The sequence below is a fragment of the Pogona vitticeps genome, chromosome 12 (genome assembly GCF_051106095.1).
Source record: "Pogona vitticeps strain Pit_001003342236 chromosome 12, PviZW2.1, whole genome shotgun sequence".
NCBI classification, from domain to species: Eukaryota; Metazoa; Chordata; class Lepidosauria; order Squamata; family Agamidae; genus Pogona; species Pogona vitticeps.
Window position 1 is genome coordinate 18,628,167 of NC_135794.1, and position 25,580 is coordinate 18,653,746.

Sequence of the window (25,580 nt, forward strand, 5' to 3'; positions counted from 1 at the left end):
AAATTGTGCCATCTACCAGCTACTCTAAGTACTGTCGCTCTCCAAGACCTCAGAGGGACCTCCGAACCCCCCTCTCTCAATGAAGCCGTGTCAAGGGGTGGGCCAAGGGGGAAAAAGAGAAAAGGAAAAAAAACTGCCCTGGACTTTTTTTTTTAAAAGAAAAGATTTCTTTTTATCTTTATTGAGAGAGAGATTGAGAGAGAGAGAGAGAGGATTTGAATTGCCTTCTGGAAGCCTTTAGAGAGTTTCATCTTTCCTATGAACTTTCGAACCAATTCAGCCAGGTTTCAAGAAGGGTGGGAGGTGGGAGATGATTTTTTTTTTTTTGGCGTGTGGTGTCAACCACAGATCTGTCACTGATCTCAACCAAGCTCTGAAGAACCCAGGTTGGGAGATACTTCCCCTAGGCGAGGAAAGATGTACAGCAGTGCCTCACTAGACGACGATAATCCATTCCACTGAAATCGCTGTCTAGCGAAAAGCAAATCGTCATCTAGCAAAAATCAGTTTGCGGAGCAGGGACCAAACACTGTCCAGCGAAATTCCCCCCCCCCCCCCATAGGAATCACTGTTTTGCGAATCGCTATAGGGATTGCAAAAAGTCAATGTCTAGCGAAAAAACTGTCATGCGGGGTAACTGTCTAGCGAGGCACCACTGTAGTTCTCTTATGTCCTCTTTTTTAAAAAAAACTGAGACCAACGAGGTCTTTTAGGTGGAAATAAAGTTGTGGAAGATCCTGCCTGGAGATGACAGGTACCACTCCATCAAGACTAGCGCTTCTGTTCTGGGACAATGAAATTAGGCCAATGTGCTCTCCCCCTCAGTCCCCATCAGAGACCACAAAATCTAGGCAGAACCTTCTTTCGAAACAAAAAGCTTAACAGGATCAAGGTGGGAATCGTGGTCATGTTTTGGATGGCTGGTTCAGTTTTAGAGACCTTTTCCCGGGGATTACAGGGGAAACCCCTGAGTCAGTCGCCCACCTCTCCCTCATTTTGGTAAATAAATGAATGAATTCTTGGTCATGTTGTTTTCATTGCTCTTATACCTGCCTGGACAGAAAGTGTAAAACAAAGAACAAAATGGGCATGCTTCCGAGCCCACGGTGACTAAATGCATATTAAAATGAAATTTGAGCACTTCTGTAGATCTCAAGCCAAGGAACGGGGAGCTTCCTCCCACAGTCTCTGCCAATGTATTCTATAAACCTAGATGGAGTTTTGATAGCCTGGCAGCAGTATTTTCAGGGATATGAAAGAGCACCTCTCTTACAGGAATGACAATATCTCTATAGCTTGTTTCTCTGTACACAGTTTTAATTTTTTGAAAAGCTGAAGGGGGCCCGTTCAGATCCATGGCAACCACGCAAACATATACATGTCTACTCAAAAGTAGATGTCACTGGCATTTCACTCTGTGGATGCCTGTATAGAACTGCATCCTTATACGTGTGTTTTGAGATTCGGCAATGGTTTCTTTTCACACAGCAACGCTGGGGAGCAAGGTTTACACATTTGTTACATGGAAAGAGAGACAAGAGGGGAGGGACGAGCCTTACAAGGAGGTATCTGCACACTTTTTCACGCATAACCCTTGCCATGGATATAGTATATCATCCAAGGATTTTTCCGACATCTGGTTGAGGAGCTGACCTTGACATTGACGACTGGAGGACTTTTGGTGGGTGCAGGGAAAGGGGGCAACTTGTGTGGTGCCCCACACCGTTCCAGACCACAACATCACAACTCCCAAGTAACTCCAGAATTCATCAACCGCCAGGAGAGATATTCCACCAGGAAAGCTTGTCGCTGCAATTAACGCCAGTCCCTAAGAATGAACTCATTGTCATTAATAAAGCTGATCAGAAATGGGGCACCTGGAAAATGTTGAGGCTAGATTTACACTAGAAGATGGGGGATACCACCCTCTCCCTAGTTTCCTGATTAAATAAGTCAACAGACTTAATAGAGTCTGTCGATCAGTATCAAAAACGCTTTCTAGAGCTGAAAAAGCGGCTGCTTTCCTTCATCCAAAAAGCAACCATGAGATATGAGCACCACGTTTTTTTCTTGTGGGTCAGTCCAGAGGAATAGTTGCGACTAAAACGAAATCCTGTCCATGAATCCATTTTAAACAAGAAAGAGGAAGCCCACCACAGTATTTCCAGTTGCTGTTGTGTGTTTGCTTTACCTGATCAAAAGAGAATGGGTTTGAAAGGGATATATATATATATATAAACCAATAAAATACTGCATTTCTATTCTTCCAGAAACAATATATATTTAAAAAATATATCATTTCTGGAAGAATAGAAATACAGTATTCTATTGGTTTAACTCCAGTCAGGGTAACTAAGAGCTTAATGACTGTTTCGAAACTCCAGGCAATAGAGTCCCTGCAACATTTTATTTAATATTTGAAACCATCTCTGTTTTTGTTTTGTTTGCAAGTATAGATACCTTTCTTTCTTTCTTTCTTTCTTTCTTTCTTTCTTTCTTTCTTTCTTTCTTTCTTTCTTTCTTTCTTTCTTTCTTTCTTTCTTTCTGTCTGTCTGTCTGTCTGTCTGTCTGTCTGTCTGTCTGTCTGTCTGTCTGTCTGTCTGTCTGTCTGTCGAAGAAAGAATCTTAACTCAAATCTGTCTTCAAACCAGCGGAAAAACAGAAATGTTTTATTAACACCCTCTGGGTTAGAGTAGTGGTTTGGCCAGAAAGAGCCGACATTCAAAATTTCAGGGCCCACGTGAAACTGCCATGGCATTGACCAGATTACATTTTTTTCTGCACTTCTTTCCAGCATCTTGTTTATCATCCTTGCTACAAGCAGAGTGAAAACACCCGCAGCAGGACGTACCATGGGAGCATCATCCGTGCATTCTTAAGATCGCTGATTTATTTATTTCATTTCATTTCTGATAGCTCTGTTGCTCATTACGGTGTCTGTGGCGTAAACACTCGGCCCTCTCCGCCACCGCCACCACAGCAGCTAAGCGCTAAGGTCTCCCTTCTCTGTGATTCCTCACATGGTCACTAAAGCATTTATTTATTTAGTAAGCACTGTCACAGTTGCTCACAGTAATTTCCAGAACGGCAGCTAAGTTAGTCTGGTTGTGGCAGAAAAACAACACGAAGATTCCCCGGGCTTTTAAGAGACGAACAGATTTATTACGGCAGGAACATGCTGTATGAACATGCGACAATGAATTTGTAAGTCCTTAAGGTGTCACAGAACGCTTTTGTTATTTTCGTTCTGCTAGTGTGACTCTGTCCACTCCCACCTCTCCTCCTGACATCTCACTTAAGACAAAAGGGGGGGGGGGCTTCTTACCAACCATACAATCACCCCAACCCCCCAACCCACCCTTTCCCCTTGGATTTGACATCCCAGAGATCTCAATTGAGCCGTGAGAGGAAGGGGGGGAGGGAGTAACTCACCCAGAAGCTTTGATTCAATGCTTTCAAATACAAGGTTATGAAAATCAATATTTAGGCTACCTGGGAGTACCTCCATCCCTCCCCCCCAATAATAACATAAATATTATACACTAGTCATATTAGCTCTCTCTAAAAGAGAGGGGAGAGGGGAGATTTGCATCCGTTTAGAACGGCTCCTTGTGGTTTTCATGCAGACGGATGCTGAAAGCCACCTTTACCTATGTCCATGTTTGGGTGATTGGAAATGTGCGTCTCCTCTCTCCAGATTCGAGAGCCAAAGAGGAGAGAGTCGACATGGCGGGTTTCAAAGGACATGCCCCCCTTTCCCCCCCCCTTTGCAACACCCAACAGAGGAAAAGGGCGGAAGGGGTGAACGGAGTGTTGGGCAGAAGGAGGCCGTTCATGGGACCTGGAGCCAGCCAGCGAGGCAGCCGGCACGGGGAGGGTGTCGAGGGGTGGGGATGGGGGGTGGGGAGAAGAGGGATCTTTAATCTGCAGACTTCAGTCGAGCCCAGGCCTTCTCTAGAAAACGGGTCTGATGACACCGAGACGTTTCTTCACCCACCTCCCTTGCGGTGGACCTCGTCTCGCATGTCTTGCCTGTACGGAAAACTGTCCTCGCCCGTCTCTGGGTCAGACAGGGATCGCCATCCAAAGTTACAAGCAGACGGGTTAATTTTCTCTCATTAGCATGTTCACAGCAGACTACACACACACACACACACGGGGGGGGGGTTCTGCCTCATTCTCTCTCTGATACACTCTCACGGCGCAGACCGCGCTTCTGCTAGGCCAACAATCTACTTCTTTCACAAGATTGTGTTCCCTAGAAAATCCTATATGGATTGTATCAGAACATCTCTTTCTCTGTGCATTTCTCTCTCTCTCTCTCTCTCTCTCTCACACACACACACACACACACACACACATTATTTTTGAACCTCTCTTCTTCCAAAACAGAACCTGGGCTTAAATCCGTTCCTTTCTTCGCTGCTATTTTTCTGTCCTCCCCCCTTTTTTTTTCCTTTCCTTTATTTCAATCTCTTTTTCAGTTACCTTCTCCGCTTTCCATATTTCTCTTGATGATGATGATGATGATGATGATGATGATTCATTGATTAATCTGCTCAGGCTTTTCCCTTCACTGCCTGGAAAAGAAAGGCGGAGGAGGGCCGGTGGGTGGGAGGAAGAGAGGGAGGGGAGAGGTTGGTCAACATCAGAATGGCAAAGTTCAGCTTGGGGGAAAAGAAGGGAGGGGAAAGAATGAATGAAAGAAAGAATGAAAAAAAAAGGGGGGGAGAAATACCCTAGCTATCAACATAGAGGCATTGTAATCTCGGAAAGAAATAAAAGTGAAAAGAAAATTGCAGTTGAGTCTCAAGTGTAAGAGTGTGTTTATGTGTATGGATATCTATATGGATGTGCGTGTGTGTGTGAGAGAGAGAGAGCGGGCGGGCGTGTGTGTGTGTGTGTGTTTTAAAAGCTCCTTTGAACTGCCTTTGTGCTGAACAGGCAAAAGCTTTTTGCCGATGCCAGTCACGGTTTAAGGAACTTTGAGTTAACCTCTTATATCAAATGAATCTTTTCATTTGGAAACCAATAAATCTCAATCTAAGGGGACTCTACCTTTTGTAGAGCGAAGCCAGGGCTTGGCGGCGGCGGAGGCGTGCAGCTTATAAGAAAGAAGAGATAAAGTTTGCCCCCCTGTCGGCCGGCCCGCCCTCCCCCCCCACCGGCTTTCCAGCTCAACCGGCCGCCGCCACCAAGTTTTTGATACCTCTCCCCCAGTCCTCCTTTTTTTTTTTTTTTTTTTAAAGGGACGAGGCTATTGTTATTGTTGTGGTTTATGAGGAGGAGGAGGAGGATGCTTGTGGAAGTTGGAAGCTTTTGGAAAACAGCCCGGAGGAAGTGGACCTGTGCTCTCACAGTAAGCTGATTTCCTTCACTCCGGTCTCGAAAACCTCCCGGGGATGATTTATAGGTCCGCCAACAGGACAAGACGGTGTTGGGGCTGGAGGTGGAGGGGTGGAGTTTGAAGGCGGCTCGGTGTGGGGTGTGGGTGCCCGTCTGGGGGCTTGGTATCTGTGCGGAAGGAAAAGAGAGCCTCTGCGCGCGTGTGTGTGCGTGGAAAGAGACACCAGTGGATTTAACTCTCTTCACTGCAAGGATGGGGCGGCCAGCTCTGAAGGAGGGTTTGAGGTGGAGGGCGAAGCGGGCACCCTTTGGCGGGATCAAGAGGAAGGAATCCTCAGAAAGAGCATTGCCTTGTTTAAAATTTGTCTCTTGCTCTACTTAAGAGCCCCTTTTCCTATGCGTTGGCACCCTATGTTGGCCATTCCAAGGGTTGGCCATTCCATAAGGAAGGCAGGGAAACCGACCAATCTCGTGCAGATGTGTGTGCACACACGTAATTGCCACCTATATGCGCTTGTGTAACATAAACACGAAGGATTGTGGAACTAATATATATACGCTTGTTACACACGCGTATATATATTCGTTAAGACGGAGATAACTCCGTAATGCGCATGCACGTGATTCTAACTCACACATACAATCATCTTCTCTCTGTGTCTCTTCGTCTCCATGAAAAATAGAAGACAAGACTTCTATGCTTTCTTCCGGGGACACCTAACTCACTTCTGTCTACTCTTGTCTTTCCTTTTCTTTCAAGACCCCCGTCCTGCCTCCGCCGCCCCCCCTCCGCATGTCCCCATCCAATAGAGTTATTAATTACTCCTACAAGGCGGGCAATTCTTAACTAATAACAAAGTTGTAAATTGCCACCTTCTCGCCAATATTTCTCATTTGTCAGCCTTGATTGATTTGATTAATATTCCAACCGTGGAGATCATATTGAAGTCGGCCTACCTCATCAAGCAGCCTCAGAAGCGCTAGGACGAGTAAATTTTCTGCGCTGCAAGGGGGTGGGTGGCGGCGGCTTTTCCCACCCCCCACCCCTTTTGAGATGGAAACGTGGGCTCCCTTGGCCATGGAGGAGAAGAGGGGTGGCGAAGCCTTGTCAGGAAATGGTTCGGAAACAAGGGGGTCGAGACAAAAATCTTAAAATTAACCCCGGTGGGTAGGAAGCAGGGGCAGCAAACGAAAGGGGGGGACCCTAGGATTTTTAAAAAGATTAATGTTTTAATGACCTCACAAGGAGGATCTCCCTCCTCCCCCTCATATCCCCAGGAAGGATGGAACCCATTTGGTCTATCACTTGATCCTTTTTCCCCCGGCGTGATCTATGCTTGGTCTTGCATCACCCCCACCCGCAGCCTGAATACATCAGCTGTGCCCCTCTGTAACTTACCTAGGAGTCACTCCCATTGAAACCAACGGGGATTTCTCGTGAGTAGACATGGATAGGCTTGGCGTGTTCGCCCCTTCCCCCTTGGAATGCTGATGGGCATGAATTAGTTGGAAACATAGGGAAGGGTTGGGAGTTGAGCGCCCTGGAGAGTGAGAAGTGGCGGGGGCAATTTATTTATTTATTTATTTATTTATTTATTTATTTATTTATTTATTTATTTATTTATTTATTTATTTATTGGACTTCTGTAGCGCCCATCCGGCTGCCAAGGCCCCTCTGGGCGGTTGACATATAATCGAAAGAGGGAAGGGAGTGTTGGTGGTGTGGAGATCCACCGGCAGCATCCTTTGCTCTGCCCGGAGGTGAGGGCTCTGAGAAGCCCAAGGCGCACCTCCATCTGGCGCAGGGTCCACGGAGCTGTTCCTCGGCAGAAGAAGGAGCCGGGGACCCGCCTCTGCCTCTTTTGAGCCATCTTGGCCAGACGGGTCTCTCAAGAGCCTCGGAGCAGGCCTGCGGCCTCGCCACGATCCCTCCTGTAAGGAGCCCGCCTGACCTCTGTCCACCATCACCCAAAGGCCCAACGGGGATATTTATTTCTGGGCACTGGTGGGATTCGGAACAGGGCTGGGCGGCAGCTCCGTGGGGATCTTTTCCCCCAACCCACCCACCCCTCCGCAGCGCCCCCCCCCCCCATGTTCCCCCTTGCAATCCATTAATATCTGTTTCCTTCCAACGCCACTTGAGTTTTCTCAGCTTAATTATATTAAGTGGAGCAGCAGGAGTTGCTAGAACTGAACATGACGCACGACGACAACCACCGCCTCCTCAATTTTCCCTTGCTAGTATCTCTCCCATCAATTCTATCAATACGCTAACAGCACCAAGGAAAAGTCTTTCTCTTAAATATCATCTCTTAAATATCTTCTCTTAAATATCATCCATGTATTTTTAGAACCAACCTTCCTTCCTTCCTTCCTTCCTTCCTTCCTTCCTTCCTTCCTTCCTTCCTTCCTTCCTTCCTTCCTTCCTTCCTTCCTTCCTTCCTTCCTTCCTTCCTTCCACAGATTTGCCCTTTTCCCTTTCCTTCCCGAGAACTATACCGCAAAAGCAGAACTAACCTCCCTTCGTAGTCCTTACACATACCACTGTATCTTCGCCTGCCATCAGACCATCTCAAACTATGGTTGGGGCCATTCTAGCGTGAGAGAGAATGGATCTGAATATGGGAACTTTTCATTTTCTCAGAGGTGGGGGAGAACTGGCCTGATCTGGCCGGCCCCAGGTCCTTTTGAGAGCTAAGTATTTCAGGAGAAGGAATACAGCCATGTGTACAGTGGATTTATTCAGTCACTAGTAAGTCCTACTTCGTTCCACAGGGCTTACTCCTAGGTAAATGGGGGCTGTAGTCACAACCCAGAACAGATGTCTAAACACTTCCCTCTTATTGAAAGCAGGCTGCTCTCTCCAACCCTTATCCTATGACTCCAAACCGCGCGCCATCTTCCGGGTTCTGCTCTTTTTAATTTTTATATTAAGGAACCCTTCTTTATCAAGCAGAAATTTGCAAGCCCGGGGCGCATTTATATCCCACTTGGGCACTGGACTTCAAATCGCCTTGTGCTTTCTCCAAAGCTACTTTCTGCCCAGACAGAGAGGTGAATTGGTGAAATCAGACTTTTATTCTGACTGTCCCCTGTCCTGGACATCGTGGCAAAAGCTGAATCCTCCTCCCGCACCAGCTGAATATGTGCGGAGCGAGCAAGCCCGTCCAAAAGCAGTTTGGTTATGGACGGGAGTGACTCCGGAGTAAGTGCGACCCACTCAGTCCTAAAGGGTGGTGTGTGTGTGGGGGGGAGGTTCCTTCTGAACCAGGAGAAGAAAGGGAGGGCCGAGACGTGCATTCGTGTGCTAGGGTGTAGATGCGTGTATGTGAGAAAGCTCATAAGTGGCAAAGAAAGAAATAAGGGAGGGAGAGAGAAGGGGAGCGAAATATGGCTATGCAGCCACAGCGCTGTTGCACTGATGTCTAGATTTTACGTGGAAGTGGATCAAAAATTGTGAACGATTGAGAAGGAGCTGGAGGGAACAACCAAGTTCCTGGAAAGAATCTTTCCCTTTACACGGATCTCAAGCAATCAAGCTGATCGCCGAATTCAGGGATCATCGTGGAAAAGGCCGAGGAGAGCGGCCACTTGGCCGATGAAATGGGAGGCGTGCCAGTCGTGGAAGGGAGAGGGGAACCCCAAAATCTCCGTTTGATTTACCTGTGTGCAAAAGCATCTCCTTCTTACAATGCCCACCTTGGGAGATGCTTCAAGCGGATTTTGTGTGTGTTTTGAGAGAGAAAGAAGGATCCTCGCGGACCTTCTTCCTTCCTTCTCCGCCTTTCTTCCTCTTGAGAAGCGGGAGCGTGGAGCAAATTAACACAGATTAAGGCCAGCGGATTGCTAACTCGTGGTTCTTTAATCTTGGCTGTCCTTCGTCCACCCCCCCCCCCACCGCCTCCTTGCCTTCCTGCCCCCGGATACACTTAGCGATCAGCACCTGTTTCTTCCTTCTCTAGAAAGCGAGATCGGACCTCGTCGTTTTCGCGTCTGAAGCTGATGACGTCAACAGGGGAACAGGCGGGGGGAGGGGAGGGGGGGAGGGGAGGGGGGAGCCGTCTGTGTGTGGGCGGGAGAATCCATCCTGGACTTCTTCCTTTCGGCGCTCCTTAGAGCCGGGCACCGTTGGGAAATGGAAAAGAGATGTATGAGTCCTCCAGGGTTCTGTATTCGAGTTCTCCTCTCCCCTCTTTTATTACCTGTCTTTCTTTCCCCCCCCTCCTCAATCGCAAATTTATTTTCCTCCCCACAATTTGGGGCAGTTAAAATTCCCCAAGTTTAGCAGCAGCGGTGGCGAGCTGGAGATACAGGGCAACGCTTTAAGGGCAGACCTCCTGTTTTTTCCCCCATCGATGCCCCAAAGACTGCCCTCTTCGCTCTGTGCAAGGCGTCTGGCGATTTGCGACAGCCGTCTTTCTCCGGGTGGTGCTAGGCAGGAGAAAGGCGTCCTACAGAAACCTTCCAAATCGCCTGCTGCTTCTTGCGGCCACTGCAGCCGAAGAAGGAGGCTGCAGTCCCCGGAAACCGATCCCAAATAAACCTTGGGAGTCTTTAAAGGACCGAAGGCTTTGGGTTGATGTTGTTGCGCAACAGATTCCCCTAGCTATGCCTCTGGAAATCATCCACACCCATATCGCTATTTGAAGCGGCCATCCGCAGGGCCCACTGATCTGGGGAGACCTTTTCTTTTTGCTTTGCTTTTGAGTAGGCATATATGGGAACGCGGTGCTACTCTCTTTTGCGCAGGGAACCTTCCAAAGGAAAGAGCCCGGAGAAGGATGATAGAGCAAAGTTTCCAGCCACAGCCGGCAGCAACCAGAGGATCATAGGAGGATCTCTAGCCCCCCCCTTACATCAGCACTACGCCTGAAAGGATCAGGGAGATACAGTCGCCCAATTACTTTCTTTATTATGAATATGAAATTAGAAGCTTCGGATGCCTGGAGGCCAGGAGATGCATTTTGGACGGAATTGTGCTCAGGTTTAAAATGTGTGTGTCTGCGGAACTCATACAACCAGGGGACGAGAAGGCCCCATTTCTTACCCCCTTCTCAGTCATTCTGACTTTAATTTTAATATGGAATGCTTGGCTGAAGTAAAACCGAGAAGCCTCTTGGCCCAAGGTTTGGGGCTAAAGAAAAGGAAGGTTTCTGATTATATGCCCCCCCCCCCGTTAATTCACCACCCAACAGCTGAAGATGTCCACTATTAGCTGAGAGAGAGAGCCACGGTGGGGGGGGGGACAAAAGACACAGCTGTGATGCAGGCAGAAGTTGCTCTAGGCGGCCGCTAGCTGTGACCACTAAGCAGAACCTCCACAGCTAAGGGAAGTATATCGTGAAACACAAGTGCAGCAGTGGGAGGCCATGCCCCGCGTAGTTGGCTATGGCCGTTTGGCCCGAGGTATTCTCACGTTCTTGAGGGTGAGATGGAAGAATCAAAGGGAAAGAGAAGCAACGACAAAACCCTTCTTTCTCGTTATTCCAAATGGAGAAGAACATTTTGTTTCAGTGCGATACACCCGCACATCCCTTTATCCAGTTAGACCCGTTGTCTTGTCCAGATTTCTCTCGAGGAAACCTGTCTTTCCAGCCACAAACTCAATCCGTGTTCGGATGAGAGGACAGTAACAACAAGAACAAATTCTGAATGTTGTCACCTTTTGCTCTCAAGGAATGGCTGATCAGCAAGATATGAGAGTCAAAAACCAGCTGATGGTAAAATTGGTTCCGAATGGATTTTTTTGCCTAATTTATGGAAGCGCCTATTGTTCTCCTTAACTCTCCCACCGTATCCTGATACTTCCCGTGGATTAAGGATCCCTGGCAGTGAAACACTGGGGGAAGGTTACAAAGGCTGTGTGGACAATGCATTCGGAATGAGGAAAGGTCTCCGGAGCGGGTGAGTTGGGGAAAAGGAGCAAGCAGGCAAGACAGAGGGTTTCTCACGTCCTCACAACCGGATGACACGCAAGTGCCATTGGGGATGAAGTGCTTCGATCAGGTCTCTTGGTCTTGAAAAGGGCACTTTGGGAGAAGAGTTAGCATCACACCCAGCAGCCCTGAAAAAGGTTTGTTTTCACAAACCACGGAGTCAAGGGACACCTTAAGGGCTGACACGTGTTATTGGGCAGAAGCTTTCTGTGGACAGTAGCCCACATCATCAGATGCCACGTTTTCACAGCAGCCGTATGAATCGTGGGGTTTCCTACTGTGGCTAAGAATGGCTTCTGACATCAATCAATCAATCAATCAATCAATCAATCAATCAATCAATCAATCAATCAATCAATCAATCAATCAATCAATCTTCAATGAACCCCTCCATGTTCCAAGAGGACATGAATTTGGCTGAGTCCTAACGCTTACTTATTTCTCACCCTGTGTTTGAGGGGAGAGGAGGAAAGCCTGGCCCAACATTTCCAGGGAACAAACACGTGTCTGCTTGCACCCCACACCTCCTGTAAACCGAATGTGCCCTCCGTGGGTCAGCTTGGCCTCCTCTTTCGACTTGAGAGAAAGCAAAGGCCAGCGGCCCTTTCTCTCTCTCTCCCCCACCCCGCAAACCTCAGATTATTATTATTTTTCTGGCACTGACTTGCCCAGGTACAAATGGATTAATTCCCACCCTACTCCAGAATAATTCGGATCTGTTATTCGGTTTCCTTTGACCACTCTGTCTCAACCCCTACGCCTCACCTCCCCAAAGAAGAGAGAAAACTGGGGAGGAAAAAAAAACCCTGAAACCTATAGGAAAGCTTCTCTCTATGTGATTCTGCCTGACGCTAAAGCTAGTATATGAAAAAAAAAAAAAAAAAAAAAAAAACCACCTTCCTTCTCTCCCTTCCCTCCCTCTTCTGCAATGTGTGGGGTGGTTTGATGTTTTCCTGTGGCCAGGATTAATGGTTAAATTTCAGGCTGCCTTTTTGATGAAGCCCGTCATCCTCTCCCTCCCTCCCCCCTCCTCTTTCCCCTTCTCTCTCTTTTCCCTCTCTCTCCCCCTCTCTTTAATCCAGGAATCATTACCAAGACCCTCTGGCTACATGTTTTCCACCGCTGAAACATTATGATAGGGTTGTAATACAAATTCTGCAGACTTAGTTTGCATCTTTGTGGTAGAAGACGTAAAAACTATATATATCTTTCTCCATTATTTTTTTTTTAAAAAAGATCTCTCTCTGCTTTCTTATCTTTTTTTTTTTTTAAAGTGAACCACACGAAGAGAAACCCAAAGATTTCTGGATACTCTTAAAAAGAGAGACAGAAAGATATTTTATTAGTATTATTTTTAATAGGGAGGGTAGAACGAGAAGGAGGAAAAACACAAGAGGAAGTTTCTCATCTGATTTCCAAATTTCAGGTGTGGGTCTTATGCCTGTGTGTTTTAAGAACATCTCCTCTTACGTGTAACCGATCAAAGGGTTTTAAAAAAAAATCCGGTCTGCCTTCTGAATCCTTTCTTAAGAAGCTCGACTAGGAGCACTCACTCCCCCCTCTTAATATTCAAAATTGCAAAACAGAAGTCTTCTTCATCTTTTGCTGGGGGGGGAGGGGAGGGAGGGGCACCTGTCGCAGCTGTTCCCTCCTATTGTCCTCGTCTAGATTCTTCCTAGGGTCATATTCTGCCCTTTCCTCCCGGCCGGCCAGCCTCCCGTCTCTCTTCAGCAAACTAGTGTAGGCGAATCGAAGACGGGTGGGAGAGCGAAGGGCCGCCCACACCCCCCTTCTCGGAGACACAGGAAAGCGTGCGAGGGAACCGTAGGACAGCCGCTTTGATCCCGACCATAGGTTGTGAACATCTGCCTCTAGGACCACCCTACCCAAATCTCCTCGAAAGCGAGCCCCATCGATTTCAGCGGGCATTCCTCCCAAGCATGGGGCTTACTGGATTGGGGGGTGGTGGTGGGAGAAGCAGAGGTTCGAAGCCATCTCTTAGACCCTCCTTCCCTTCCTGCCCATTTATTCTGTATCAAGAGAAATGCGTTTCTCCTTTATTTGAGTAAAGTGTAAATCTCCCTTCTCCGTGGTTCGATCCCCAACAGCTGCCGGAAGTAAATGCAACCCACCCACCCGTCCTAAGAAAACAGACACACACACCCCCACGGCAGAAGTCTGTGATAAAACACAGGAACCTTTGAACAGGTCCGTAGATTCAACTCGTACCTTTGATAGATTCACCTCTTTTATCGTGACCCATTGCCTAAAAGTTTTATTCCCCCCCTCCAAAAAAGCGATTGCTTTTCCAGCCGGGGCTGAGTGTCCAACACCTGTCATTCGTGCCCATTTTGAAGGACTGACCCTCCCCCAGATCTTCCTTTAATATAGAGAGATATAGAGAGATAGTTCTTTAATAGCTTTTTGTAAAAACACAATTACTGCGCCGGCTTATTCGTGGACACGCACGCCTGCTGGAGGGAAAGAAACAGAACGAGAGAGGAGATCGACTGGATTCAGGGATTGTGCTGGATTTCGCTTGGGGCTGGCATCGTTTCTGCCTTCCTCCTCTCTGTGCTGAAGTCCGAACCGTCCACCATGGTGGCTGAAATCCCAGGCCAAGCGCCAGGCTTTGCATTAAAATGCGGACGCGCTCCCGACGCCCTCGGCGGCCGTTCCCGGCGTTGATCTTCCGCCCGCCTCTCGGGACCGACGTTACGCGATCGCTTTGCCCTGCGGTGGACTCCCTAAGTCGGAGTCTGAGCGACTTCCCAACTTTGAAATAAAGAAATAAAGGCGCGTCTTGCCGCGCCAGGTGTGAAAAGCGATCTGTTATTGTCTAGGTCGAATTCACAACATTGCAGCTTTAGGTTACAACTCGCCAGCTTTTGAGACATCGTACACCCGGGGTTGGTTTTGTGTTTCTCTCCCACCCACCCCCACCCCCCTACAAGCCCCCTTTCCTACCCACCCACTCTTTGCCACCTTCGCACGTAACACCCGCACGTCCTGATTCTACAGGAGATGGCCGGGAAAGATACAATGTCTCTTCAACTCTTAGCAAAAGGGGCACTTTCGAGTGTCCGATTCTATTAGCTCTCTTTGATTATGAAGAGAGAGGGAGGGGGGGAGGAAAGAAGGAGGAGGAGGAGGAGGAGGAGGAGGAGGAGGAAGTCAGCGCCTATTTAAATAGCACAGCAGAGCGAGACCCTCTCGGAGCCTGCAGTGCGCCTTTCCGCAGCAAGGTGGCGCTCCAAGGTGACAGGTTTGGCGGAGAAGCGCGGATTAGCGCGGCTTCTGTTGATACACAGAATAAGGAGAGAAATGACGATTTTGCAAGCCGGCTTTGCCGAAAACACAGGCTGGAGGAAACTAACATTCGCAAGGCCTGATTCGAAGGAAGGAAGGAAGGAAGGAAGGAAGGAAGGAAGGAAGGAAGGAAGGAAGGAAGGTGTATGACTAGAGCGCAGACAGAAAGGGGGCTTAATTCAGGGAAGTTGTGACTCCTACATTCCTGGAAGTATCCTAAAAATCTCTGTCCTTTGCAAATGCCAGAAACTTTTATTTTATTTCAATTTTAAAGGGCTAGCCAGGTAATAAGTTTCGAGGGGTGAAAAAGAATTTTGAATCAGAAACTCCTTAACCGTGACGTAGGATAGTGAAGCTGAGGGAGATGCGGGAGACGCAGCTTTCCTTAAAAAAAAAAGACAGCGAGGTTTCTTTTCTGTTCAGTTCTGGAGCAGCAGGTGCTCAAAAAAGAGGCTCACACCCCGCCCCTAACAAAATCTCGGAGGCACCCAAGTTGGAAACATGCCTTCACCTCTTCCTGAACCTCCCCGGAGGGACCAAATTATGACTTTTCTGTCTTTCGGCTTCCCAAATTAAATCCACCGCCTGTAACAAGAGGGCAACATTTACGGCCTTGAACATCATCAGCTCCACATTTTCAGAAAACTGTAGAGGTCCGAGTCTTTTCCTTTTAAAGAGGCCTGTCCCTGAATCCAATCATAAAGAGCGGTGTAAAGTTCGTACCTGGAAGGAGCCCACCGAACCTTTTCGGGGGAGACTAGATTTTTTTTAATTTTTATTTTCTTGGCCGAGAGCAGGACCCAGGAGTCGAGGGATGGAGCGACTTTTGCTTCACTTCCTAATCTTCTTCCCCCGCCCTCTAAAAAAGATCCAGAGAAGTGGGTAGGAACAGAAAACATTAATATGGTTATTATCATTGCTGCTGTTCAAAAATACCAGGCACAGTCAATCAAAATTATAAAAACATTGACTGTTATTGCATAACAGAAGCAAGTTTCAAACAAAAACCTAAGAATCTGTATTATTATTATTATTATTATTATTATTATTATTATTATTATTATTATTATTATTATTATTATTATTATTATTATTATTATTATTATTATTATTATTAATTTTGCCAGGCTTGCAAAATAGAGGCCAAAATGATTCCTAATTAACCCTCCCTCTCCCAGTGATGTGTCTTCTCTATGCATAAGCGTGAGGGGCGGCCTAGGGTGTTAAAACAGACTTGAAACGGAGTTGGAGGGGGAAAAAAAAATATCTGTGCCTGTTTTTTTTCTTCTCCTCTCGGAGACGCCTTCTCGGTTTTTCCACGAGGCCCGGTCGCCGTTCTTGCGGCTTTCATCTCGCCCACAAATGATCGCTCGCTCTTGCCGCGTCTCACGTTGCTTTTATTTCTGTTTTACATACATTAAAAGGAGAGAAAAAATCTTCCTTTCCGCGGCTGCCCAGGCCTGGGACGAGCCTCCCAGAGAGAGAGAGAAGGGAAGGGAAAAAGATCTTTTCACCATTGATTCCTCCCAAGTATTTCTTCTGCCCGGCGTGATGAAAAGTGACACTCGCCAAATAGACAGCTTCTCAAAGTAATGAAGTCAGATGCGGCTTTAACCTGCCGGTGGCTACCAATAAATCGGGAAAAAAAACGGGAAGAACATTATCTGCTCGGTTAACTAAGAGGAAGAAAAAAAAAAAACCCGCCGAGTTGATTCCCCCACCCCACCCCCGCCCTCTCCCCTTCCAGGGCCACTCAGGGAAGGATCCGACCATTTCAATGGCAGGTTTTCCCCATCCGAAGGAGGAGGATCGGGTCCACCGCAGGCACCAGCCCGCTCCTTTTTCCTCCCTCCCTTCCTTCGCGCGATCCTTAGACAGAAGGAAAAAAGGAACAAAAGAGAGATTTAAGCATGTGGTGGATCCACGTCTCTCTCTCTCTTTTCTCTTGTGAAGGGAAGAATCGGTCTCGCGTTGGCCTTTCTCCTTGAAAGGGAAAACCCACACCCCCCCCCCCTCCGTAACGATCTCGTCCTCTTTTCAACCAGATCGCAGAAAGGAAAGAAATCCAGATTTTTTTCGGATCCGAAACCCGAAGGAGTCTGGAAAGGGACTCAGACTCCCCCCCCCCCTTCCACTTTCTTTTTCCCGGGGATTCCAAAAAAAATCAGAAAACGAGCTACATTTTACGTTCCAACCCACTGCATTGTTAATTCAGGAAAGGAGTTTGGAATCAACCGGTTGGTCTTAAAGGTGCCACAGAAATCCACCCCCCGCCCTTTCTATTTTGGTTTTTTTATACTTCGTGCCTCATTTATACTTGCAATAGGGAATATATATATACCTTTTTCGCTTCCCAAGCACATTTATTTAAAAGGGACCTGCTCCTTCTCGTTCATGTAAGCATCTATTTCTCTCGGTTGGAGATCAAGCTGCTAGACATTTTTATTCTGAGGCCCAAGCCCATGCTTTCGGATACCAATCACATTGTGAATAAAAGATAGAGAGGAAAGCTTGAAGGGTTTTTTGTTTTGTTTTTTGCGCGCGGGGGGGGGGAGAGAATGCCTTTCAGGCCAACTTTCCAGCAATCCAGACCTCTTCCTAAATTCAGAGGATCGGGTCCTGAACCCAGTTCCTCGATTTTTGTTATTGTTCTTAGCCACATTTTTTTAAAAGGCTATTCCGCTTGACAGAGGGGCACTTCCTTCTGAATAAGTTTGCTCCGACAAACCAAACATACATGTAGTTACATGTGTCTCTCTGCATGGTTAATAATGTTCAGGTGGCTAACTTTTTCCCCTCTCTAAATAAAATTTAGAATAGGAAAGATGGAAATGTGTGTGTGGGTGGGTGTGTAAAAAAAAAGGGAAGGCCCGTTCGGTGATGTTTAAGATGAACCGAGAGATAAATTGTCCGTGAGTTCAGCAAAGGGAATGTTCCATTGACAATAATCCAGAACCCCCAGCATCTCTGTTGAAACCCCCAAAGATAAAAAAAAATCCTCTGGGTCTGGTTTCCTCCCTCCTCGTTAAGCAAGTGGTATTTTCACATCGCAGGTTGATAACTATTGGAAAACCCAGGCCATTATAAACAAACGTGCTTTCCTGGCCCTGCAGCCGATCTACTTAACAAATACAACTAAGTTTGAAATCTCAAGTGTCAGGGCTGTTTGAATTGACAGCGACAGTAAATACCTGGGAAGTCCTGGCAGTGGGGTTGACATTTATTTGGAATTCCCTGTTGAATTGCATTTGGGGGAAATCCTCTCACTGCCGCCCACATCTGCTGAGAACCAGTTCGAAGACCCCAGAAAACCCGCAGAAAGCTTCTTTCCCTTTTTGCTAAACCAGGGCCAGTTCCATTCAGCAGCTGCTTCACTTTTCCCAAAGTATTGTGCACTTGCTTTTCCTAATTCAGAAGGATGGGCCTCTATTAGAAAAGGGGTATTTTCCGGACAGCGTCCATCCGGTCGTTCCTGTGGATTTGGGCCAAGAAAATATTTTAGCAGATTGTCGGCTGTGCTTTTGAGACCTGTGTGTGTCTGTGGAACTGACATCTCCTTTTTCCTGCAAATTCCACTCCTGAGACTTTACTTCCTTCCTTGCCACCAAAATTTATTCCTGACAGGAAGGATTTTATATACTTATATATGATATATACTTATATATATATAGTTATGTATATATGTATTATGTATATGTATATACTTATATATACTTAAGTATATGTATGTGTATATATGTATATATATGTGTTTACACACACATGCATATATATATGTTTACATGCAATTATATAAATTATATAAAAATTACTGGGGGGGAGAGAGATCTGTCAATATATGTAAAATTCCCCCCTCCTTTAGGGTTCGCTGATTAAATAAGGGGATATAATTTTTCACCAAATAGTTTGCCCTTGAAATAGTTCTGTCTGTCATGCAAACTCAAGGTAGTTGCTTTTGAGAGAGATGGGGAAGGAGATTTGGGCATCCCTAGAAGCTGTGACATTCTAGTGAGAAAGGACAGGATATTTTCCTTCCTTGGGATGATACTGAGGGTAATACAGAAAGAAAATCTTTGGTAAAAGGAAAAACCATACTTCTGAAACCGAGCCCTCAATTTTCTTTTTTTTTTTTCCCTTTTTCTTTCTTTCTTTCTTTCTTTTCTTTTCTTTTCTTTTCTTTTCTTTTCTTTTCTTTCTTTCTTTCTTTCTTTCTTTCTTTCTTTCTTTCTTTCTTTCTTTCTTTCTTTCTTTCTTTCTTCCTCCCTCCCTCCCTCCCTCCCTCCCTCCCTCCCTCCCTCCCTCCCTTCTTTCTTTCTTTCTTTCTTTCTTTCTTTCTTTCTTTTTCTTTCTTTCTTTCTTTCTTTCTTTCTTTCTTTCTTTCTTTCTTTCTTTCTTTCTTTCTTTCTTTCTTTCTTTCTTTCCTCCTTTCCTTCTTTCCTCCTTTCCTCCTTTCCTTCTTTCCTCCTTTCCTTTTTGAAATACCAATTAATGAGGCTAATCTTAGTTGTCCAAGCTACCAGTGGAAGCTCGGACCCTTGCAGAAATACACCTCCGTTTAAACGGATGGAGACTTTCCCAGACGACACTTTTAAGGCACTCAGGGAGAGTCCAAACTTGGACGTGATTAGGCAGTTCTTACTGTGTCTAAATTCAAGCGATTCCAGATCCAGCCTTAGGAAAGCAACCCTGGTTTCCTTACTCTTCCAGCAGTCCGTGCGATTTAGCAGTGTACAGGAGTCGTCTGTGTTAAATAGAACAGTGTTAAATATATACAAATATAACTTGTTCTACAATGGAGTAGTGCCGAAAGGGGAGAATTCAGATCCTCATAGTTACTCCTCTCCCAATGCAGGGTTGCTGGATAGATCCTTGTCAACCCGCCAGTCCTCACAGTTGCCATCTTTACCACGAGCGGGTTTTTTGTCAGGCTAATGGGTCTTCATTGCACTTTCAAGCCCAAGCCAACTCTCAAATACTTTGCATTATACCTAGCCGATGTCACCCAAAATTGTGGTTTGCATGGAAATCCAGCATCTCTTCCCTCTTGCAGGAGCCTCAATCCCTGAGCGTTTGCAGCCTCCCGATATACACCTCATAAAAAAAGGACATGCAAAAATCACAGCGTCTGTTTTCCCAATAAAAACGTTTTACTATGCTCAACGGGCGTCCCTAAGGTTCCCACCCGCCCCGCAAGGGAAGTTGCCTATGGATATGCTCCCATAATTTGATTGCCTGGCAGGCAACATCTACGTATATCTATATTAAATATTAAATTAATAAGTACATTTTAGGGCCCCGCCGCTTGCGCCCTGCGCTGCGCTAGAGTGGGTTAAATGAATATTTCAGGGTCATCCTACAGATCATTCACAGGTTTCCATAAGGGACAGCATCACCCACCCCCCCACCCCCACATGTCGGCTTGCGTTTATTCTGGGTTTGATTCCGATTTTTCCCGGCCCCAGACGTCGTCTCTCCCCCCCGCCCCCAGTTCCAAGAGCTGATTGGCGAAAACTTTCCAGAACTAGACGATCGATTCTATTCTCCTTTCTTCTTTCCCTCCGCCTCCCCCCCCCTTCCTCGCAACAAGAGTTGTTTGAAAAAAAAAAAAGCTGTCAAACCCCGTTAGAACACAGCCTTCTCAGTGGCCGACCCCGAAGGCTTTGAAAGATTCAAAGGGGACGGGATGGGGTGGGAGGGAGGGAGAGAGAGAGAGAGAGAAAGAGGGAGAGAGGTGTCACTCCTATAAGGAGAAGAGTGATCTCTGGCCCCCTCCAAATTTTGAAATCTGTCTCTAATCTAGAACAGGTCTTCCCTGTAATTCTCTGAAGAAACGTCAAGACATGTTAACCGTTCTCCTCACCAAGGCAAGGTCGCTCCACCGTCCCAAAAGTTTGATTTTTTTTTTCAAAAAAAAGAAGAAATTATTTCTGACGGTTAAGAGCAAACGACTTCATCAAGGGGCATTCACCTTTACTAGAGAGAGAGAGAGAAAGAGAGATATCTATTTTGGCCTGGGAATCATATTGTAAATAATAATTCTCTTATCAACCGTGGTAACAGGTAATGTTGGATACTTAGGGTAAAGTGGAAGACAAAGTATCTCTTATGCCGAAAGAATCCTTGCTCTTGTTTAAGATTTAAAATCAATAATATCCCAGTTACTGGCCCGATCCGATTTGTACAGGGCTACTCTAATTGTTGCTCTGAACTGAATCTCGGTAATTCAGTTCTGGATTGGGTCATTTAGTACCAAAATAAATCTGATTTCTTTAAAGATGCTGCAAGACGTTGCTTTGTTTTTGAAGATTTTAGGTTTGTTTGCATTTTGTTTCTAGTTATTCAAGCCTCATTGTTTCAATAGGCCTAGTCTAACTGGGACTCAGAATTGGAGATAGCGCTATGTGAGTTGAATCCTACCGGTAAGGAGGGATATTAGATGGATGTAAAAACGCACTGGACCCAACTGTGAAATGGTTTGACTCTGACATTGAGATCTGTGCTGTTTAACTGTGTGATGCCACCCATGGTTTAATTAATCAGGAAGTCCTATTAAATTCTACAGGATTTACTCTGAGGTTAGAACACGGAGGGCCGCACTCTAGTTTCACAGATGGTGTAGGGTGATAACTCAGTTTGAACCCAGAGAGACTTCTGAGTCTTGTTAAACACAGCCTTATGTTAATCAACTCTGTTGTTGTTTAGTCATTAAGTCTTGTCTGACTCTTCATGACCCCATGGACCAGAGCACGCCAGGCCCTCCTGTCTTCCATTGCCTCCCGGAGTTGGATCAAATCCATGTTGGTCGCTTCGATGACACTGTCCCACCATCTCGTTTTCTGTTGTCCCCTTCTCCTCTTGCCTTCACACTTTCCCAACATCAGGGTCTTTTCCAGGGAGTCCTCTCTTCTCATGAGATGGCCAAAGGATTGGAGCCTCAGCTTCAGGATCTTTCCTTCCAGTGAGCACTCAGGGTTGATTTCCTTCAGAATGGATAGGTTTGTTCTCCTTGCAGTCCAGGGGCCTCTCAAGAGTCTCCCTCCAGCACCACAATTCAAAAGCATCAATTCTTTGGTGGTCAGCCTTCTTCTCCCAGCTTCCACTGTCCTTCCATAAAAATTTCAGGGTGCCATTGGGGCTCCATCTCCCTTCCAACAGAGTGGCAATGCACACAGTTGTAGTAGTCTGGGGTAATCTTGAGATGGTGATGACCTCTGCTGCTTTTCCTTGAGGAAATTATAAAAGCAAAACCATCAGATATAAGCTGGAGAGTGGTGCTTATGCCGATATGGGACTGTATTTGAACCAGACTACAGAAATTCAGTGTGTTGGTATTGAGACAGCTGGGCTAAGTAGCCTTTGGGATTCCACCAGATTCTGTTGTTCAACAATTCCATGTTTCTAAGGTGAAATAAAGACTTGGAAAGGGCAGGTCTACCTTAGAGGAGGGACGTTAATAGTCCCTTTGCTGCACCGCCTTTGCTGCACCGTGGTGCTCAAATTCCTGTCTTGCTCTCCTCACTTCTGGCGGCCAGGTGCCCTTTTTAAAGGAAGAGTATTCTCTGTTTGAAAAGTGGAGAGAGAGAGAGAGAGAGGGTGGCTCTTCTTTTGAAGATGTCCTCTGTCAGAAGCCTTGTCTAACCGGGTTACAAATCAAGAAAAAGAAGTTGAGGTTGCTTATTCCGTGGTAGGACCTGGACATCAGGGTTAACGTGCAACTTGGGTCAGCTACTCATGTTTTTCCCCACTAAAATGAAATATATAAATATGTTAATTTTTAAAAAATTAACTTTGCACCTGTACCTGCAAACTAGCACACACAATTTTATACAAATAACCCTTTGTAACATTTTGGTGATGTAAACTTCTTTTTTTCTAGTGAGGTCGCTCTAACCCTTACCTCCACTGGATGCTAAGACATCATCTAATTTCCTCCCCCCCCTTTTTTTTTCTTTTTAAAGATGCCACAGAAAGGACTTCACTCCTTGCCTTAAAACAGGAACAGCACTTTAGGTGGTAGACAGAATGGAAAGGGTGCCTCTCCCAGAATTTGGGGTGCTGTCTCTCCCCCCCCCCATTTGCCCATCCACCAACCCTCCATAGTGGCAACTGCTTACGTACTAGCAATTGGAAAAATACAGACAGTGTACTTGCTAAGAAAGTAAATACTCCTCTAGAGGTGATCTGAACACTGGGAAAACTCTTCCCGCTGATAGACAGACAGACACAGACAGACAGACAGACAGACAGCAGAAATGCCTTTGTTCCTTCTGTCCCTTTTTCAGATCCAATAGATGAAAATAACAAAGACTGCCAATATTTTAATTTTCTCCTACAGGCCCATGTCAGGTTACCTGGTAAGTACATCTATAGTAGATGAAGGGTGTTCCCCCCCCCAAATGGGAATGAAGAATTAGGAAAGCTACACCTTTGGAACTTCTGCCTGATAAGTTCCTCTTTAACAATATAGATATAAACCTTAGAAAAAATGGAAATGACTTTCTCTTTCCTTTTTTTTAAATTCTCTTTGCTCTGTCCATCATCTCACTGAACCCAAGGTGAAACCACTGGAGTGTTGAAATACTGACACCACTGCTCATCAAAGGGAGAGTGTTAAGTATTTTTTAATCCTACTTACTGAGGAAAGCTCTGATACAGCGAAGTTTGTCTATCATAGAAGCCCTTCCAACTCAGTGGGTTTTAATTCTGAGTAAAACTGCACAACATTCGAACAAGTCTCACTAGAAGCTAGAATGGCCAAACCAAGGCCACTGCCCATCGTTATGAGAAGACAAGACTCACTGGCAAAGACAGTAAGGTGAGGAAAAGTCGAAGGCAGTAGGGAAAGAATACATCCTGTTAGACGGATGAATTGAAAACATTAACACATTTTTTTCCATTGCAAGACATGAGCAGAGCGGTTAAGAACCAGACCTTCTGGACATTAATTCATAAGAGCTCCATAAGTAGGAAAAAACTTAACGGCACATAGGAATGACAGAGTGGGAGCATCAAATTAAGAGGTCTGGTTTGAAGAGATCCCATTCAGTCAGTGGCTATAACTGGGATGAACAAGTGGAGGGAGCTCATAGGCGCCAACTAAGGAGACATCCTTGATTCAATGGAGCTACTTCAAATTAAGTTCCCAAAGCCTTTTGACCAAGTCAAAGATAACCACAACCCGAAGAAGAAGCAACAGGGACTAGGAAGATACAGAGAATGTTCAGGTGTATGTGTGGCTTCTGAACTGGCGACCAAGGGTGAAGACAGGTCTCTGCCCCAAGAAGACTGCAACAGCGGGACTCATAACAAGGCAAAAAAAGAGAGAGGAGAGGCTCGACTAATAAGGAATAAACATTTTGCGTCAGGCCCAGAATATAGGAGCGTGGTGATGGGGTCTGGGGGCAACCAGCTAAATGTTGGGAAGGTGCCCCCCCCCCGGGCAGCCACCCTGTTCTCCAGCTCAACTTCTGATCTTCTTTTCAATGGAAAGCCCTCCTTTACCAAGGGACGTCTTATACGCTGGAGATACCTCTTCCCTCCCTTCCGCTTTTCTCTCGCTCAGAGCCGCAGCCTGTTTCCTTAACCCCGCAGCAGATGCCTCCACGGAGACTGCTTTAGGAGATAATTAGATTATAAAGAACATTAAAGTTGTTTTATTGATTCCCAAGGAATTCTCCGAGAGGGTGGGAACGGGAAGCGGCGAGGGAGTCGGCTTTCATCTAGGTAATTACTTCGGATCGCGAGATGAAAGGAAGAAGCGTCCGAACCAACCTATCTCTCCTCTACCCACCCAACCCCGCGCAACCCCCCTCATCCTTTGTAGTCCCCAAAACATGAAACGGGTCCCCCCACCCCCGCGGGACCCGATCCCCGTCTCCTGGAGAGAGGCTGTTGCGCCACTCCAAAGGTGATGGAAGAGGGCATCGCCCGGCATCTGGGGGGGAGGGAGCCGAAATGGGTGGCTGCCGTTCGCAAAGTCCTTTTCCAAATTTCCGCTCCGATGTCACCTTCACACGGACACAGAAGGGATCCCCCGTGATAGTCAGAGGGAACCCGAGGTGTGGTGGATGGAGGGGCCTGGCTGGTTCTCATTGCGCTTCAGGATCGGGTTCAGAATCTGTCAACCCAGGTTCACTCGGTCTACCTTGCGAGCGATCTCGGGTCTCCTTTCTGATCCAGGACCCTCTTCCTTCTAATTTTGGTTGACCAGAAAGATACCCGCAAGGGTTGATGCCCGGACTCAAGCCCTCCTCCAAGATTCACACCATCGCCTGAGGCCGTGGAGCTTCCTACATTGAGAAAAAAAAATTGCTTCCGAAGAAACCCGGCCGGTTCCCACGTACCGTGTCAAGAAAAACCCCTCTCATTGCCTGTAGGAGACAAACACGGGTGTGTAGCGTCTAAATAGGGCCTGCATCTTTTCGAAGACTTTTCAACAGCTTCGCTGCTAGTCGTGTTTCAGAGATCCTCTACGTGCCAAACCCCACCGAGCTCTTGTTCCTATGACTATTGCCACTGCACTCCGAGAAGGGAAAAGCTGCTTTTTCCCCCGGACTACCTGTTCCAGCATCCCCTAGCCATGTTGGTTGTCAGAGTCTAGGAGCTGTATTCCCAACAAGTAACTTTTACAGTCGGGGGAGGCCATCTGTCGCCATTTGCGTCCCTGGTTCCATTAGAAAAGCTCATAAGTAAAAGGGTAGAGGAAAAAAGGAGTCTCATGGCACCTTAAGGACTAGCGCCTTTATTCTAGTCTTTCAGGATCCGCAGTTTTTCCTGCAAGAGGAATGGGGCTTCCTCTTCGGAGGTAGGAAATGATCCCTTATAACTCATATGAACGCCCCAAATCACACCAGTTTCTACCAGAAAAAAACGCTGCGTCCCGATGATTCTAAGGACACCGGTGGTTGTGTTTTGTTGAAGTATTCCAGTGCTCAGCGCTTGGTGAAGTTCTTTTTTTTGGAGGTGGGAAGTGTGGGGTGGGGACAACCA

The 25,580-nt window shown here is 46.5% G+C and overlaps 1 long non-coding RNA gene across 1 annotated transcript in view; it reads left to right on the forward strand.

Annotated features, from left to right (window-relative positions):
- LOC144584629 (uncharacterized) overlaps positions 1-25,580 on the forward strand; it is a 228,540-nt gene that overhangs the window by 62,965 nt on the left and 139,995 nt on the right. The window lies entirely within an intron of this gene.